Source organism: Hibiscus syriacus, unplaced genomic scaffold, assembly GCF_006381635.1.
Source record: "Hibiscus syriacus cultivar Baekdansim isolate YM2019G1 unplaced genomic scaffold, ASM638163v2 tig00111239_pilon, whole genome shotgun sequence".
Taxonomy (NCBI): domain Eukaryota; kingdom Viridiplantae; phylum Streptophyta; class Magnoliopsida; order Malvales; family Malvaceae; genus Hibiscus; species Hibiscus syriacus.
The window spans coordinates 486,339-491,718 of NW_024063031.1; the positions used below are offsets into that span (position 1 = coordinate 486,339).

General features: G+C 39.8%; 1 pseudogene; it reads left to right on the forward strand.

The window, feature by feature from the left end:
- The first annotated feature begins 1,674 nt into the window (after positions 1-1,674).
- LOC120157293 lies at positions 1,675-5,380 on the forward strand (annotated as a pseudogene).

Below are 5,380 nucleotides of genomic sequence, written 5' to 3' on the forward strand. Positions count from 1 at the left end.
GTGTTAAAAATTATTTGCAGGGATTGAGTATTTACTACTGTGTTTTTGGGAGACTTCTGGACCACTCGACATCTTTGCGAAGACGTTTGAATTACTCAATGTCTTCTGTATTACTACGCTGTTAGGTTTAACATTCCAACTGCATGTAGCGTCTTACTAAAGACGTCAGATAATTAAAGACGCCATATAATTAAAATCAACTGTTAATTTCACTCTAATTGAGAAAACAGTTTCTATGATCTTTCATATGAGTCAACTTTTTCTCCATCACATTATCTCACTAAATATACCGTTCTTTAGTGACATAAAATTTTACCTCCGTCTTCGCCCTACGATATTTCGTGTCTCTTGAAAAAAAATGGATAAGGGGACACGAACAATGATGGGAGAATGCACATGGGGTTTGCTTTTGATTCCTCCAGCATAAAAATCTTTGCACTATCCACGAGTAAATCATTTCCTTCCACCTACTTGGAATACATACATTTTTAATTATAAATGGACTATTGAACCAGGCCAGATTTGTGATTAAAGACAAAGCTTTACCACATATTTTAATACTCATTAACATGGAGCACATGACTACCAAGTGCAGTCAACCATCTTGCTTAGCTCTTCCATGACGTTTTCATCTTGTTGATGGTGTCATTACAAAATGAACAGATCGGTAATTCTTCGTTTTCTTCCTCTATGTTTGCTTATTTTCCGGAATCTGACTTCATCTTCTTTAAAATATGAACTGATTAGCTCTGAATCTGATAATTGAAGAAAACAAACGAAGGAATGACCATGGCAGATGAGCGAAAGAGTGTTAAAGAAGTTGAAAATAGCGGTGTGAAGAAGAAGAAGTGGTGGATACGATCGATATTCATGCATGCAGATGGCGTGGATAAGTGTTTGATGGCTGCTGGTTTCATTGGATCGGTTACCGATGGCACTATTGCACCCTTGATCATATATTTGACTGGCCGTTTGTTCAACAACATTGGTGGTTCCAATTCTGCTGATATGCTCACCCGCAACATTCGCCAGGTACGTTAATGTTCTTATTATACTCGTTTCGAATCTTCTCTGCTCCGCACATCAATTGACATAACCTACTGATGAATCTCACGTTATCTGTTGGAGTCAAAATCAATTCACAGTCGATCATATCAGTCCAATCTACCTATATTACCAATCTACGAAAAGTTATCATAAATTCAAGACTATACACATGACACCAACATTAAAGATCAATATATTAACTCTTATGACTGCAGAAAGAGATCTTTTTCCTTCTGGTCTTGATCTTGATACTCTCTCCAGATACATACTCTTCATCGTCAGCATCACCGTTAAAGCTATTGATCTATCTCCAATTTCTGCTCTCTGATCAAACTAAAAAGAATTAACCGCCTATAATCGCCGTAATTCATTTGGTTTCATCAATAATTCCCTACCTTTCCTATAGTACATTCTCACTTGAGTTTGAACAATACAACTTGCTAGTAATAAGATTGTTTGGGTTTGATTTTTGTGGCTGACAGGTTCCACTGTTGGTGATTTCGACGGCTTGTGGGGGATGTGTTGGGTGCTTCCTAGGTAAGTTCAAAGTGAAAATTGATGCAAAAGTTATATTATTCCACGGGAACTAACAGTCAAGCCATATACTAAATCATCCTTTTCAGAAGGGGTTTGCTGGGCAAGAACCAGTGAAAGACAAGCCACAAGAGTGAGAAGTAGGTACTTGAAAGCTGTTCAAAGGCAAGACGTAGGCTACTTTGATTTGAATGTAACCAGCACATCTGAAATAGTCACAAGCGTTTCCAACGACACTCTCCTTATTCAAGAAGTTATTAGTGAAAAGGTCATCATTTTCTTCAATGATTTCGAAATGTTTCGTTACTCTAATGCAATGTTGATTGACATGTTCATCATATGTACCAGATCCCATTCTTGATTGCAAGATGTGCTACATTCATTGGAACTGACATTGTAGCTTTTCTGATGTTATGGAGATTAGCTCTGGTGATCTTTCCATTTGTACTACTGCTGGTGATTCCTGGTTTAATCTATGGGAAGATTTTACTGAGCCTTGCAAGGAAATCTAGAATGGAGTACAATCTGGCAAGCACAATTGCAGAACAAGCAATTCCTTCAATAAGAACTGTTCATGCCTTTTTTGGTGAAAACAATACCTCTATGAAGTTCTCTAAAGCTCTACAAGAATCTGTGAAATTGGGGTTGAAGCAAGGATTGGCTAGAGGATTAGCCATTGGAAGTAATGGTATTACTCATTTTATTTGGGCTTTCATTACATACTATGGTAGTAGATTGGTCATGTATCATGAAGCTAGAGGAGGAACTGTTTTTGTAGTGGGTACCTGTATTGCCATTGGTGGACAGTAAACACTTCTGTCCCATGTCCGGCACTCGTATTTGACATATATTCGATTAGTTTTAACCATGTTTTCCTTTTTCTTATTGAACAGACAACTTGGTTCTGGCTTGTCTACCTTGAAGCCCTTATTCGAAGCATGTTCAGACGCAGAGCGTATAAACGAAGTGATAAAAAGAGCCCCAAAGATTGATTTAGAGAACATGGAAGGTGAAATTTTAGAAAATGTTAGAGGGGAAGTTGAATTCAAAGGAGTGGAGTTCGCTTATCCTTCAAGGCCAGAGAACATGGTTTTCAAGGACTTTTGTCTCAAAATTCCAGCAGGGAAGACTGTGGCCTTGGTAGGCAGTAGCGGATGGGGAAAATCGACCATGATTTCATTGTTGCAAAGGTTTTATGATCCACTTGGAGGAGATATAGTTCTTGATGGTGTTCCTATTAATAAATTGCAGCTCAAGTGGTTCAGGTCACAAATGGGGCTGGTTTGTCAAGAGCCTACACTATTTGCAACAACCATTAAAGAAAACATACTTTTTGGCAAGGAGGATGCTGAAATGGAAGAGATTATTAGTGCTGCTAAAGCTTCCAATGCTCACAATTTCATATCACAGTTGCCTCATGGATATGAGACACAGGTAGGAGAGAGGGATTCAATTGTCTGGTGGGCAAAACCAGAGAATTGCCATAGCAAGAGCCATAATAAAAGCACCTAAAATCCTTCTTCTTGATGAGGCAACAAGTGCTTTAGACTCAGAATCTGAACATATAATGCAAGAAGCTCTCGACAATTCCTCGCTCGGTCGAACAACAATCATCGTCGCCCACCGCCTTTCTACCATTAACATGCAGATTTAATTGCTATTGTCCAAGATGGCCAAGTCATGGAAATTGGTTCACATGATGAGTTAATGGTAAATGAAAATGGTTTTTATCTCATGCTGGTGCAACTCCAACATACAGAACAAGAACAAGTTCATGAGAAAGATTTATCTATGAATGTCCCAGTTTCGATAACAAAAAACGACTTCAACAATGCAAACGATCACCAAATTTCTATAGCAAGCTCAACAAGTTCAGTAGCACCAAATCAATCTTCACCGGGTGAAGAAATGAATGGCAAGGGTAAAAAATTACCTGCACCATCTTTTAAGAGATTGTTGGCCATGAATTTACCACAGTGGAAAGAAGCAACCCTGGGATGCTTAGGTGCAGTACTATTTGGTGCAGTGCAACCACTTTCATCTTTCACAATGGGGTCAATGATATCAGTGTTTTTTTCTCCCTAATCATGGAGAAATCAAGGAAAAGACAAAGGTCTATGCTTTGAGTTTTGTTGGGATTGGCTGTTTTTCTCTAATAGTTAATATTTTCCAGCATTATTATTTTGCTTACATGGGGGAGCACTTGACAAAGAGGATCAGAGAGAGGATGCTTTCAAAGATATTGACTTTTGAAGTTGGGTGGTTTGACCAAGATGAGAATTCCAGTGGCAGTGTTTGCTCTAGACTAGCAAAAGATGCCAGTGTGGTAATGTTCTTGTCTCCATTTTCCTACCCTTTTATATGTTAATCATGTTTAGTTAACATGTCACTATTGGTATGTTTGTAGGTGAGATCTTTGGTGGGTGATAGGATATCGCTTTTCGTGCAAACCATCTCCGGTGTCACCCTTGCTTGTGTAATGGGGCTGTTCATTGTGTGGCGGCTTGCTGTCATGATTATAGTGGTCCAGCCACTCATTATCCTCAGCTTGTACACTCGGAAGGTCTTACTCAAAAGCATGTCTAGGAAAGCCATCAAAGCACAACAAGATAGTAGCAAGCTCGCTGCCGATGCAGTATCGAACCATCGAACCGTCACCGCTTTCTCTTCTCAAGATCGGATTCTGAAAATGTTGGAAAAGGCTCATGAACATCCAAGAAAAGAGAACGTTAGACAATCATGGTTTGCAGGTCTTGGATTTGGATCAGCTCAACTTCTTACCTTATTCATTATGGCTTTTGATTTTTGGTATGGTGGAAAACTCATCTCTCAAGGATATATCACTCCAAAGGTCTCATTGAAACATTCCTCATTTTGGTTAGCACTGGTGCTATGATAGCTGAAGCTGCAAGCATGACATCGGACTTCGTCAAGAGTTCCGAGGTCGTTGGCTCTGTGTTTGCTATATTCGACCACCGTACAAGAATCGAGCCTGATGACTCCAACGGTTACCTTGCTGAAGAAGTTACAGGATGTGTAGAAATCCATGATGTTGATTTTGCATATCCAGCTAGGCCTAATGTGATAATCCTAAAAGACTTCTCATTCACCATCGAAGCCGGGAGATCAACGGCATTGGTAGGGCAAAGCGGTTCCGGAAAATCAACAATCATTAGCTTAATCGAGAGGTTTTACGATCCTCTCAAAGGAGTAGTGAAGATCGATGGTCGAGATATAAGGTCATACAACCTAAGAACATTGAGGAAACACATAGCACTTGTTAGCCAAGAGCCAACGTTATTCGCCGGCACGATAAGAGAAAATATCCTATACGGAGTATCCAGTGAAACTGATGAATCCGAAGTCATTGAAGCTGCTAAAGCAGCTAATGGACATGATTTCATTGCAGGCCTAGCAGAAGGTTATGAAACATGGTGCGGAGATAGAGGAATGCAATTATCCGGCGGCCAAAAACAACGGATTGCAATAGCCCGAGCCATATTAAAGAATCCGACAATCTTGTTATTAGATGAAGCGACGAGTGCACTCGACAGTAAATCCGTGAAAGTGGTACAAGAGGCATTGGAAAGGATAATGGTGGGGAGAACTAGTGTTGTTGTGGCGCATAGGCTAAGCACCATTCAAATCTGTGATCTTGATGCAGTGATAGAGCAAGGGAAAGTGGTGGAGACAGGTAACCATTCATCTTTGTTAGCCAAGGGGCCAACAGGAGCTTACTGCTCTTTAGTTAATCTTCAAAACAGAAACACATGATTATAAGCAATCATTCAAATGAGGT